Source organism: Seriola lalandi, unplaced genomic scaffold, assembly GCF_002814215.2.
Source record: "Seriola lalandi dorsalis isolate HSWRI2012SDOR001 ecotype SW California unplaced genomic scaffold, Sedor1 jcf7180002054332, whole genome shotgun sequence".
Taxonomy (NCBI): Eukaryota; Metazoa; Chordata; class Actinopteri; order Carangiformes; family Carangidae; genus Seriola; species Seriola lalandi.
The window spans coordinates 1,242,113-1,256,863 of NW_019524885.1; the positions used below are offsets into that span (position 1 = coordinate 1,242,113).

At 40.9% G+C, this 14,751-nt stretch overlaps 1 protein-coding gene across 2 annotated transcripts in view; it reads right to left on the bottom strand.

Annotated features, from left to right (window-relative positions):
- Positions 1–12,847, bottom strand: part of plppr1 (phospholipid phosphatase related 1) — a 48,629-nt gene extending 35,782 nt beyond the window's left edge. The window contains exon 1 of one of the 2 annotated variants that reach the window (XM_023407248.2): positions 12,637–12,847. The gene's annotated coding sequence lies outside the window, so the exon portion shown is untranslated. The remainder of the gene's footprint in view (positions 1–12,636) is intronic. The other variant, XM_023407247.2, reaches the window with a different exon arrangement.
- Between the last annotated feature and the right edge of the window lie 1,904 nt (positions 12,848–14,751).

A 14,751-nucleotide genomic window follows, 5' to 3' on the forward strand; every position in this document is an offset into this window, starting at 1 on the left:
TTAATTTTGGTGTCGATAGGGTTAAGAAATTTTGGTAGGAATTTTTTATCACTTTCCTAAACACTACGATATAGGGCTTTCTCAACAAGTCCTGCAACCTGAACCTGGAGACAGTCTCTGCAATTTTCGATATTTTCGTCATTTTCAAAAGGAAAAAATGCATTGATCATGATGTAAAAAACCATCCATAATAATGCTGTTGTTTCATACAATTTGGTGCAGCTGAGACGTGTGGGATTGCTTGGCCTTGGCGGATATATCCGCTCTACTGAATACCATTGTAGTTAACTCTGTGCATGACACTAGTCGTTGGTGATTGTTTAGGCACAATATATAGTGACAGCAGCACAAGCAACACGGTCACCACAGTTGCTTGTAGTTGCAAGTACAGATTGCAAAGTTTCCTCTGCACACCTTACATGAAGATCTACTGATCCCAACTCTCATCTCAATTTGAATCCAAACGCTTCAGTCTCACTGAGTCATCAGACGCATGCAGACAGTGAGGCTGGCAGGCCTAATCAGTCCCCGAGTGCCTGTCCCATCTCATTTAACACTCAATCCGGGCTAATCAAAGCGACATTAGATGGCAACAGCCTGACCGCCGCTCTCACAGCTCTCTCACAGCGCTTCACCCGCGCTTCAGCAAAACAAATGTCTGTTGGTGTCTGTATATAAAACACCAACAGTTCCAAATCAGCACGGAGACCTGCCACCCTGCTGTGTGACACTTGAACATCTTAACACTGGCGTGCGTGACTGCAGGTGACAGGAGCAGCAGAATTTAAGCAGACAATGTTGTAATTTACCTTTCTCTCCTTTTACAGGAAGATCAGTGCAAACTCGGTGTCAACTACAGAGCTCACTCTCCTGTTGGAGTACACTTCAGTAGGGTGGATAGCTGTCAGGTGAGATTGATGGATGGTCTCCCTGTTCACTAATACTGCAAGCACCTGCCTGAAAAGTCTTATATGCCATGTAGATTTAATTGCTTTCAGTAAATCCATAAAAAAAAGCTACTGCTAGACATCCCTGCTATCCGTCACGGTGCACATTAACAGTGTAATCGGTCTCCAGTGACTCAGTGACTTTACACATTATGGCAGGTGGGGTAGCATCAGCCACAGAGAGGAAATTGAGTTGTCATCCCTGTAATGTGGTAAAAAGCCCCCAAAATTAAATGACCATACTAATCACATTTACACTATTATATTCTGATACTCCACAATATGCTGCATTTTTTTTCTCCAAATTTCTCTACAATCACCAACAGGAAATCAATTATTCATAATTTCTTCATTTTGCTTCACTGAGCCATGATTTTATCAAGCAAGTCAAATGGAAACAGCTCTTGTAGTCAACTGAGATTTTTTTTTTTTTTAATATATAGTTTTGCTCCATATTCAACAGATTACAACTGGTACTAAAAATATTATAACTGGTGCATAATTAATGGATAGCCTAAAAGTTGGAACTTCGCAAAACAGTGCAAGACAGCATTGAGCCATTCTTAGATTTTATGAAGAATAGCTATGCTGGAATAACCTGTAGAACATGAAGGACAGGTTACCAACCAGTTCAGGGTCAAGACTGAGGTCAGACAGGGTCTCCTATTACCTCCTGTTTTCTTGTTTCTATTTGTCATTGACTGGGTTATGGGAAAAAACAACTGACCAAAGAAAATACAGACTCCAGCGGGCTTTGTGGACACAGCTGGATGATCTACATTTTGCAGATGACTTGGCTCTACTGTCACACAGCCAACCATCAGATGCAGGAAAGTACACTTGCTTTGAGATTGAATCAATCACACAGTAGAGTCCTACTTTACCTACTGGGGGGGAGTATCACTGACAAACAGGGAGTTACAGATGCAGATGTCAAAGCAAGAATAGGAAAGTGAAGGGCAGTGAAGTGTTTTTTTTACAGCTAAAGAACATCTGGCGCTCTGCAGTGATACAGCAGCGAACGAAAATAAGAATCTTCATCTCCAATGTAAAATCAGTGCTGCTTCATGGCACAGACACCTGGAGAACGACAAAGACCACAATCAATAAAGTGCAAACTTTTTATCAACAACCCTCGAAGAAGAATTCTTAAAATCCACTGGCCGGACAAGATCAGCAATAAAGATGTGCGGACGACGACACAACAACCACCAGCAGCAGACGGATTCAGAAGAAGAGGATCGGGCACACGCCACAGAAACCAGTGTCAAACACCACCCGACAAGCTTTGACGTGGAATCCTCAGGGGAAGAGGGAAAGAGGGAAAGAGGCCGGCCAAAGAACACCTGGCGACTGAATCTCTAGGCAGACATCAAGAGACTGGCATACACCTGGTATCAGATAGAAAAGATAGCTAATGACAGAGAACTCTCAAGGTCCCTTGTCGATGGCCTTCTATCAAGTAAGCAACCACAATATTTCTCCCACAACAAATGTTAATATTGCTGTGAAGGCGAGGCTATGATGCATAATCTACCACAAGACAAATATCTGAGATGGGAAAATTTGAAAGGGGAAGAAAAAAATCCCCACACAAAAAACAATAAGACAAGCTGACATGCCTTACAAAACCACCTGGCCACCAGATGTCCCAGCAAACAATACGATTATGCAAGATTGTTTGGTAACCATAGCAACGTGTATGCATGTCAATAAGTGAGCACTGGAATTTTCCCTGATCAATGACAAGGGCTTGTGGATGTAAAACGGAGGTGTGTTGTGATTGTATCCTGCTTCATGTATGTTGGCAAGTCCTGGCCATTAATGCTCATAATCAGTTAATTCTCCATAAGCTCTTTGGGACACAAATAAAAATGGAAGGTGCAGTTAAAGTGCGGCTTGACTTGATGTCAGTCACTGTAATTTCATTTGTCCATGTCGGTCCATGACTTTTGAATAAATGAATGACCTGTCAGTTCATGTAACGTCATTTTTACTCCCCTTGGGTTTGTTTGTAATTCTGTAAATACAAGTGAACAGGAAATGAACCAGAAGAAAAGGCAATAATATATCTTTTTAAAAAGGGACCAACTGACCCAAACTACAGGTGAGTAGATAATCTAAAACTAATCAGAAAAAGTATTTTTTCACTTTTTCTTATTGCCATTTATGACATTCCTACACAAGCACCTCAGAACTTGTAATTCCCTCAAAACGATTGGCAAGAATCGTCTTTGCGATGCTCAAGGTGGGTCCAAACCTTCAACCTTTTGACACGTGTAGCCCATCTTTGTGAGAGACTGAAAAACTGTGCAGTCTAAGCTTTTATTTTTGTCCTGCTCTGTGTGCAATCATGCAGAAGGAATAGACAAAAAAGAAACTGGCAATTTAACAGTTGGACTGCGAGCTTGATGATTTGACTCGGGGCTCTGTGACAGATGATTCAAATCAGAAAATTTAAGGGGGCCGCACTCAGTGTCAAAGAGTTTACACTACATTCATTTATTTCTCACCAGAACAGCCTCACAGCTCTGAAGGAGTCACAGTGCTGAACAATTGGATCTAGTCACAGGAAAGTCTTAACGTGATTTCTCTTTTTTCTCTAGCCTCGGGACATCACTGTTTCAAAAGATGTTTCAAAGATCATAACCATGGAGCATTTTTCTCCCAATTCCAGGAGCCAGTTAATTACGGCCGCATGAAAGGTGATCAGATTGCCTCCCCAGCGGCGAGCTCATCAAACGAGCAGCCTACAGGCCTTGTCGGGATTCATCAGGATCTCCTCTCCACTCAGCCAGGCTGTGATGACTTTGTCTCTCAGAGAACCGGTGAGAGCTGACTGTGAAATATTGAGCCCAGAAATATCATCTGATTGACCATCTCCTGGTCTCCAGCTGAGCTGTTCTGCCTGACTGTGATGACTGCCAGAATGTGACTGAGCTGTCACAATGACAGAGCTGCTGATAGAGCTGAGAGTCAAAAGCTGAGCATGGAAAAATGAAATATTACCTCCCGTTATCACTGCCAGCATGTTGCTGGTGTAGCCCTGTGCTCTCCTCTTCTTCTGTACTTGAATGTTAGAGCATAAGTGACTAAACTCTTACAAATGACAGAATTTTAAAGCTACACTTTTGAACAGTTTGAACTTCCAGACTGGGTTAAAACATAGTTTAGTTTCCAACCTAGACGACTTCACATTAGAGTGCGTTTGTGTTTTTTTTAATTTTTTTTTTTTATAGCTGTTCACTAAAAACAGCATGAGAGCGGGGAGAGTGAACCAAAACATTAAAGTTGCAGAGCAGGACAGGTAAACACCGAGCTGCTTAAAGCTCCATAAAGCCAAGCATAGCAGCCAATTTGGGTGATCATTTTCTGCGACCTCTCAGATTGTCACATTGTTCTCACATTATCATTTAATAAATTGTTATTATCAGCATGATTACGGCCACTTTAACGGCAGAATGAGAGGAAACCAGAGAGACGAGCAAGAAAGAAGAAATCGAAAATCTTGGCAGATTCAACTTTAACATTCCCTTAACTTTCACACTGAATCTTTCAGCTTTTACTTTTACAATAATACTTACAGGCCTATTTAATACTAATATCATCTGAGCAACTTTATATTGACAGATGTAGAACTGCTAATAATAATTGCTTTTGTTTCTTTTACAGCCCTAAATTAAGTTATTGAGTTATAGAGTTTTTTTTTTTTTTGCACCAAATCTGAGGAACATGTTTGCTGGGAAACTGGCCAACTCAGCACTTTGTGTCCAGATCTATCCTACAGTACACTTTTGTGCCTTTTTTCTTTGACTACAGAGAAATCCTCTGCATTTTTGGATGCTAAAAATGCCCCCACTGTCATCAAAGTTTTCACATTTATTATACAACTCTTATATAAATCCGTTCTCTTCCGGAAATCATACCAGTTAGGAAAAAGGTTCATGGCCAACAAAGTGTATAAATCTCATTTTGAATTCCTCATCTGCTCACTGCACAACACTGCACACACTCTCTCACACAGACACACAGCCGTCCCATGGCTTTTACTCTTGCCAACAGAGCATCTTTGTTGCTATAAATAGTCTGTTTCCATACTTCCCTTGTGGCTTCCTTAAAAATGTTTCTTGGGAAATCAATCTATTTTTCTCGACTGTAGAAATTATACGTTTTCTCACAAAGTATATGCTGACAGTTCCGTACAGATGCAACTGTGTGTTAACATAAAATAACATTGTCATCTTTCCTCTCCTATTCCCCTGCAAAAAACATCAGACAGGACAAGGACTCACAGCGGACAGAAAGGGACGGGAGAGTGAGAAACAGGAAGAGACAGAAACAACTTGTGAAGGACGAACGCAGAGGAGAAAAAGTCATGGTTCATTTGTGGGAGAATAACTTTTGCTACATCTTCTGGGAGACACTGCTTTACTGTCATTTTAAGCAGATGTTACAAGCAAAGTCTTTATAAATGGTTTCAGTTTTACTGGCGGCCGCAGTTCTTGGTGCCTCTGCATATCACAGCTACCATCTGCACATATGGAAAGTTATATTTAGGGCTCAACATACAACATTTGGATTTTTAAGACCCAGGCTGTTTCTTATATTTTCAAACTGGAGATGCTCACAGCATTTTAATTTCAAAACCTACAATGCAAACAATAAACAAGAATCAATAACGAGTGCAATTCCCCTTCGCCATAAAATAGTTTGAATAAACAGCGAGCAAAGAAAATAGAGCTGATGCATAATTAAAGTGTTCTGAGACAAATTGTTGACAAAAAACATTCATTACGGTAGAGAAAATGCTATATGTACTAAAGTCTCATTGTAACCCACCTCTAACGAGTGATACTGAGCTTTTAATCAAATCTCATAAACTCACTGTATTGATACACAGATGGTGCAGGAGCAAAACATTCTTTCATCACCACAAAGCCCCATCAGGTTCAGGCCCTTGGATTGGTCACGCGTTCCAACAAACACAATTAATTGCCTGTGTTTGGGTGAGGGATCACTCCATTGTAACTAGTGAAAGTAAAACAAAATCTCACCAGGAGTTGCCCAAAGATCATCTCAAAACTTCCCCTTAAGCACTACTTTTTACATTTGAAAAGACTTTTCACTTGTTTGTTAATTTTGAGTTCATTTCAGAACATTGAACATGAGTTCTTCTGACTTGAAGTCTTTTGACCTGAAATGATGGGTACTGATAAAATCGTCACATCAAGTTTCTATAGCAACGCGATAAGCATAGTCACAAACGTCCAAGCTTTCATTGTCTCTACCAGTTTTACAAGGGTTAGGGTTTTCTGTGACAAAAGGTGTAAAAAGCCTTTGAGACTGTCCTCCTGTAAAAAAAACGAACCCAACCGACCATTTGCCTAACATTTTATTGTTAGGCAACTTTAGTGGCCGTAGAACTTACGACAGGAGGAAAGGAGGTATTCAGGTGACGTGGTATGAAGAGAGACAAAGTCTGCATTAGGAGGAGGTTGGGTTGGATGAAGGAGTCAACATATCATAGGTCTTTCACACAGAACTACACTGTTCATTTCCCATTTGAAACCAATAGCCAACATTGTTGAGGAACAGTCATGGATAAAAGAAACCATAGCCATTTATTGTAACCACAACAAAGTCATCTAACCTTACTTAAACCACAGGTTTTCCATAAACACAACCAAGTACTTTTTGTGCCTAAACCTAAGAGACTGTGACCATTCCACAACATCAAGCATGTATTTATTATTGTTACCATGAAAACTGAGGTGAACTACACCTGCTGCCTGTACAATCCTGTAGGTCATATTATTGTTACCATGACAACAAAGATTCAGTATGCCTGCTGCCGGTAAACTCCCATGGCTCACAGCCAAGGTTAGGAACAAGCGACCCACATGGCGGTTTGGTTGGAGGACCCGTTGAGGCCTTTTGTGGCTCCAGGGGACGCGGTGTTAAGTCTGATAAAGTGCCCCCAGTGATGTCACTCGAGTCAGCGTCCGTTGGGTCTGAAAACGAGGGTAAAAAAATGAATAAAATCTGGAGGGTGTGTCAGAAAGATGTGAGCTTACCAGACCTCTGCTGCCTGCTCCTCATGAGGCTAGTGGCTTGAGGCTACATTAGCCGCTACTAGCGTAATCAGCGATTGAGTTGCACCGTGGGTGACAAGTTTGGACGAGGAAGAAAAAGAATATGGAATAAAAGGATATCTGTGGTTTGGCTGAATTGATTTTGATACTTCTTTGATTATGTCCACCATGAGTCTGACAATGTTATGGGAGTGCACTGCTAAATCTGTGGTATACTCTTTTAAACTCTCCAGAGACCCTTCCTTTTGAATATATATATGATGAAAACTTACTGTAATAGATGTCAAGTCGTGGTTATTTACTCAGATAATAATGTTAACAATGCAAAACATGATGAATGTTAGTATCAAATTCAGTCCCTACCCCTGTACATTTCTAAATTATTCTCTGTACCAGCTTTGATTAAAAAAAACAAAAAACTATTTAGCATCAACACTTGATTGTGAGGAATCACAATGGGAGTCACGTTTTTGTCTCTCTGACAGACAGCTTAGCTGGAAAATCTGCACAACACCCTGGCAACGGAATACAGAGGAGGACGTATGAATGTCAAACACAGAGACAAGTAAGATGAAATCAGAAATAGAACAAAGTTGAAAGTAAAAGAAGATTAGGAATATCCTTTCAGAAAAGAATCTGAACTTCACAAAAAAGAAAAAGAAAAAACATTCCCCATGAGAAAGACTTAAGAGTACGAGAGAAAGAAAAGCCAGACATGAAAAAGCAGCAGGAAAGAGCTGAAGAAATATTAAGTTTGCTTCTTCAGATGCTGCTAACCAGTAACATGTACAGTCTCCAAAGTCTTCAAACACATTCCTGTATTTCCACATATCAAGGGTTTGCCTCAGCTGCTGGCCTGACTTTCACCCTCATGTCTTTTTTTCCTGATGAAGCAGAGTGGTATATGCGTCTGAGCCTCATTTTAGTTCGTTGCCAGAGCCTTGATCGTTTCATCCTCAATGTCATTTCTCTGTCTGCTCATTTCTCAACCGTACAAAAACACATCTTTTTACCAGCGTTATTTCTACTATACATTTTCCTATTGAATTCAGACTGAATAAACACCTACATCTACATGAAGTCATTGCTTTTCTTTTTACGTTTGGTTTGAGATTCCTTCTAAATACAATCTACTTTCATTGACTTATTGGTTGTGCCTAGGGATGCTTAAGGCTAAATACGATTTTCTAATATTGAATTTCCTCTAAAATCAAAATCAACAGATCTGGTTAAGTATATGCAGGGAACTAATCCAACAAGGAGTGGCAGTTGTTGCTTTTCATCCCAACAAACGATTAGTTATTTTAGTTAATTATTAGTCATTAGTAAACAACTGCAAATGCCTCAGGTAAATTTGCATATGTATGAATGTAAATTTTTAAGTTGGGAAAAATGTATTTCCATGAGTGCTCCAAGGCTTCTGTATGTCTGTATGTATTGTGTGTGTGTGTGTGTGTGTGTGTGTGTTTTCACTTTGTGTGCTGAATGCTGAGTGATGCTGTGCAAGTTTTTTTTTTTTTTTTTCTTATGCTGCCTTGTAACATCTCCATCTATATTTAGATCAAACACACTCTTGATCTGAGTGTTCAGCTATTTTTCAGTCCGATAACAAACCATCAGAACCAACACAGCACCGTCCTCTTTACCCAGCCAGAGATAAAGAAATCTTTCCCTTATGAGATTTCTCAAGAGCGCTACCATATCATGCTACTGCTGCATCTCATTGTCCTTGCAATCATTTATTACCTTCCAAAAGGATTTATGGGAGGTGGAACGGCAGTAAAATCTCTGTCTGTGATTTTCCTGGTCATGCATCATATGTAGAAAGGTAGAGCTGCTCTTATAACTTTATGCCACCAAGAAATCAAAAAAATCTTCTTGTTAGTGCAGCTTTCCTCGAACAGATAGCTTGCTAAAAAGGATGCGACCGCATGGAAAAATCACGCCTCAACCGACAACTCAAACACACAGGAAACACATTCATTCGGCATCAAAATAATTCTGTACAAAAGTGTGGTGGTGTAGTGGCTGACATTTTTAAATTCCACACCTCATCTGTCTTCAGAGTACACCCAAATAAGTTCAGCAGTCTCAAATATGGTCACTTACATAAAAAAAGAAAAAAAAAAACTGGGGCGTACAGCCAGCAGGGATATTTGGCTGCCACTTGAAGTATTTCTCCATTCGCTCCCATTCACATTCTGACTAATTATATACATAAGTCTGGGCTGAGAAGCTCACGCCGCATTCTGGCACGCTATAAAAAACACCCATTTGAGCCAACAAAATACCACTTCTGCCTCGAATTAATCAAGCGTCCTTGTAAATATGGATGTTTAGCCACATTAGATGCCACTCTATTGTCTGGCTTCTGGCACACCAGGCAAAAATATTCATGGAGTGCTGCCAGTGTTATCGTTCTTCCTGTTCCTCTCAGACCTTATCACCTGTGTGTATCAGCCTTCTTATAGATAAAAGGGAGGGCCACTCCATCTCCAGAGGCAGGCCTTATCTCACCTTAGGGCCAATCATCCCCCTGAGACATCACAGTGACAGATCTATTGCCCAATCAGGACACCCCCACTGCACTAATAACACCGCCGCCACATCTAGTGGTAATCAAATACCTGCTACCAATGGACCATGGAAATGATTTGTGTGTGTATGTGGCAGTCTGAGCAGATATGGATGTGTGTGTGTGTATGTGAGAGTGTGTGTGCATGTGATCAATAGCCAGTCTCTGGTGTGGGAGTGGAAGAGGCATTCGATATCAGACGAGAGTTCAGGGGTCATTGCTTCCTGTATCTTCACTGCTCTATATCCATCTGGGTTTTTTTTTTTTTTAATGCATCGGCTGGTGTTTCCCCTTTAATTATTGTCATTTGTTACACATTTCAGAACAGCACCTTGCCGCCAATATAATTGTTTTTCCCACATGTTGAATGCATTATAACAGCTTTATGTGTTTGTGGCTTCAAAAGGCAGCAGTTTATTCTAAATGGCCATGTTGAATTTCACATGGATGTTTTGATTTATCACTATCGCTATGTGAAGAAGTAATCACACACTAGAGCTGAAATTCATTTTGACAAATCTCACGCTCTGCTCTCTTGCAAACAACCCTCTCGTGGTCCTTCGCTTGGAGATTTAGGATGATAAGACAAGCATATTTTGGCTATTAAATCTCCCATAGTGCAATTTTATTCCAAACTCTGTGCTTGTAGATCCCTGCAGCTCATAATGACCCAGATCTAGCAGGGACTAAATCTCACTGAAGGCACAAATATTGTAAATAGTCAATTACAAAAACAAAACCTGAGACAAAACATACTAATTTATGCTTTTCCAGGATCAAAATGAAACACTATCTTCATCAAACAGAACAGATAAATGGAGCTGGTTCATGCCAAACTGTGGTGGTGACTGTGGTAGCTGTACAAAGGGTTTTACTGCAATTTTAAACAACTAAAGATCCCGTGGATCCAATGATCCAATGTAACTATTGATTCAATTATGACTGAAACAAACCATATTTTATCATTGTTAAACAAAATCAAAACTAACAATAATCATATGACTACAATGGGATTAAAACTCACAAGTTTCTGCCAAAGAACGAAGGAAAAAAAACTGAATCAAAATGAGGTGTCACAACAACAATGATTGATGAATCTGAGGAAAATGTGATGTTGGGTATAACTGTGATTGAAAATAAATGATGGTGACAACAATAACAATCATGACTAGTTAAATAACTCACCTAATGCTGCTGCTGATGTCACAGGTGAACGTCACGGTGGTATATCTTTGCCAAACATGATGATGTCATTGTGACCTCAGCCTGTTTTGTTATATGATTGGTGACATCAATGTTCAAGAAAAGGCAAATACATACACACACACACACACACACACACACACACACACACACACACACACACACACGCACTATGGCAAAATAAGCTTCTCAGTATAAAAGGCACTGTGTCCACTGCAAGTTGTTTGCATGTGCATATTCAAATCTGCACAAACGCACACACACACTGTATAAATGCACACTTGTGCCATTATGTAGAACAGCATGGTGGGTGTATGCCAGGAGGTGTCTTACTGCTGACAGCCAGGGAAAGGCTCACCTGATGCCCAGCCACCTGCCATCTGTCTGCTGAATAATACCATTTGCCTGCTATACTACGGGGACAAACATGAATACACCTGTCAAATATAAAACACACACAGCAAAATGCATAAATTCACAGGTTCCAGCTACACACAGCTGGTAGAAATATGTGCCTCTGGGTGGGCGATACTATCTTATTTCCACTGCTCGGGCCAAAGGCTACACAGAGGATTCAATACAACTGGCAACATGCACAGGAGCAGGTAGGAAGAATTGAAGAAGACACAATATTTGCCTCTCTATGTGTAAACAGACAGGAAATACTGTTCACTAATTAGAGAGCAGGTAATTCAGCATGAGCAGCACTTTTTTTTTTTTTGCCAACAGACAACACTGACTTTTGCTACATTCAGGATCCCGGAACCAACTGGTTACTAATCTGAAGAGCAATTCTGCTCATCTGCAGATCTGCAAATGATTTGATGTATTTCGTTATTCACCACTGTTTTTTAACTTATTATTATCATCATCATCATCATCATCATCATCCGGTCCCTTTCACAGCCTTATACACAAGCTGAAGCTCTACAGTAAAATATATTTCCCCTGCATTTTAACCTCATGTGATGCCAGGAAGCTGCTGCATGATGAAGTTAAAGAGGTTCAAAACAGACACTTATGGCAAAGAAACCCTGCCTGTCTCAATTTATTCTCATAGTGCTTCCTTCAGGAGAACTAGATGAGGTTCCTCTCTGTATTGTATTCAATTCAAGGCCAAGGCTGCACATGCACAGCAGCATTTTCTGAACATGATGATAGGAGAAGCAATCAGAGGAGGATGATGAGAGACGCTGCACTGAATATATTTCAAGGTTACCCTATTGCGCTCATCAAGGAATCATAATCAGCATGGGATTTCAGTCTTTTGAGTGATCTGAAAGGCATCAACTGCGCGGTGCATGTCTGGGGGGCTGGTTGGGGAGGAATAGCCAGCCTCTGAGGTTGGGGGGCGGGGAGATGGGCCAGATTTTTTTTTTTTTTGCTGGACTGACGGCACATTTTGCTCGGCAACGGAGGCGACACATTTACACAAATGTTCGTTTTCTGTTCCTGGTGAGGGGTGCGCAGCCCTGTGGCGGATATTCTCCCCAAAAATCACATTTGCGAGAGCGAAAATAAGCGCTGGAGGGCGGTCACTGTTGCTGCTAGAGACAGGTGTCTGTCTAAATACCGATATCGATTCTTTAAAATCATTAAGACACTATTCTCCACACATTCTCATTCAATCCGCCATGAAACCTGTCCCATTCACAAATCACGTTTTACGCTCCTTGGATAGGCTGCGTTTTATCAAATGAGAAACCAGCGTTGTGACTTGATTAAGATCCGAACTTGCTTCAGCAACAGACAATAGCTACACACTCCCGTTTCTTCTAGTTCTCCCCCAACGGCATCTGCGAGCATCACACACACTTACCGCGATGGGATGAAGCAGTATTCCGGAGGAAAGGCGAATCCATTGAAGAAAAATGAGGAGATAAGGGCGAAAGGAAACCGTGAGCACTCCCACTACTACTTGTACTACTACTCCATCGGTTCAGTGAAGCCACCGCTCTCGGTTTGTGATGGGGATCACGCAGCGTGTGAGCGCATGAGGATGGATGCTGTGCCTTGTCGGGGGGCGGGGACAAGACGCGTACTCGGGTCCAGTGGAGCGTACTTAATTCTGTGTAGGGACCTTGTGTTACAAGCAAGTCGGCTGTCTAGTCCGCATATTCCCAGCCAGCCTGCCCTATAGACCTCCAGGTCCTGCTTGAACAGCCCTTTATTTTACCTTTCCTTATACCAGGGAGGCAGCGTGAGGTGTTTTCAGTGCTGCTTCATATTCATGGGGCTAGTCACGTGCAAGGAGAAGACAGGGTGAATGGTTTGCTGAGCTGTGGCTGTTGTGGTATATGCTAATGTTTATGTGGCATAGACGATTCTTAATAGTAGGCTACCATTAATTAAGAATAAATTATATGAGATGTATAAAAATTAAAGGTGTTTTAAAATTTATCTGCAAGAAATGTATTTCCTCATGTTATCCATGATAACTTCCATCAGTTAGACAATTATGGACCCATAAAAGAATAAATAAATAGATGGCAGTAATAAAAGAGACATACAATAACCCAATGGAGCAAAGTAATATAACAAATTGTAGTTTCACTTTTTGTCTCCCAATCTTTGGTTTAAAGATCCTATTTTTTCCACTTTCCCCTGTGTTTTAAGTTTTAATATCCATAAGAAGATATATTTGTGGTTTCTCCTCTCTAAGGCTTCTCTCTGGAGCTCCAGTAACAACAGGTCAGTGAGGTCAGCTTGGGTCATGGCTGAGGGCAGTGATGGTTTTGTTGTGACATCACAAAGTTCAGGAAGTTTTTAATGTGGAAGAGCCTGAAAATGCAGTTCCTCTCACAGCCACTAGATTGTAGCTACAAGACAACTCAAGACTGCATAGAAATTAGTCAACAAGAAACAAAGACCACAAAAGAAATCTCCTTTTCAACTCAGCAATTTTCCAAAAATTGCTAATGTCACCTTCGCTTGTGTATTCATTGGAAATTATTTTAATTAGGATTTTACTGGTTATCACTTGTCCCAGTAACCGAAATTGAATTGGAAAAATCTGGACAAATCTAGGCTCAAAAGACCATCGTCAGTATCACCCATGCTGTATGAGTGTTTACCTCACCAGTCTGTTTTTATTTTTTAAAGCCACCACTGTCTGTGTAGGATTTGAAAAATTTCTTACTTTGGTCTCATCTGCTGGTAAAATGGGACTGTTGTGATCCAAAGCCACAGAGAATGAATGAGACTAAACAAGACGTGAACAATACCATTATCACAGGAGTGTTCTTCAGCTGTCATATCAAGCCACAATACAAATGGTTTTAAATACACCCACACAGGGCTTTAAGGCATATTCCCATTGGAACAAGCCAACTGTCATCTCTGTCTCCCCTCTTTTCTTCCTCCAGTTGTTGGTACTACCTTATCGCATAATATATCCCGTCTCAAAGGAGTGTCTAAATCTACAGTCCAAACTCTGTGACTCTAGTTAGTTGTAGCATTAGCACTGCGAGCGCACGGCTGCCAAAACTGGGACAGACGAGTGAAACCAGGGTGCCCATCTCTGCAACAAGAAATTACTGAAGAAACACTGGTGTGTTCAGTGATCTAGATTCAGAGAGCACGGTACATTACACCCTGCGCTCAGGCTCCCCCCTCTTCCAATCCTCTGCTTTTTCAGCCCACTTCTTTCACTCCTCCCCTCATTCCTCATCTGTGGCCTTCAGTCACATTAACCAAACTGAGCAGAAAAATGGATATTACTGTAAAATCATAAAATGTGCTGTCAGCACAAGTTATGATTAACAATAGAGTTGAAGTGGTCTGAAGATGTGATGGTTAAAATTGGTAATCAGGCTCAGGATGGGGGGGGGGGGTCGCTGGGTATAAATTAATATTATGAGGATAAGTGAAGGAGTAGCAAAACTCTTATAAATAGCTGCCAAAGTGTTTTTGAGCAAGGCTCTTTACATCTTAG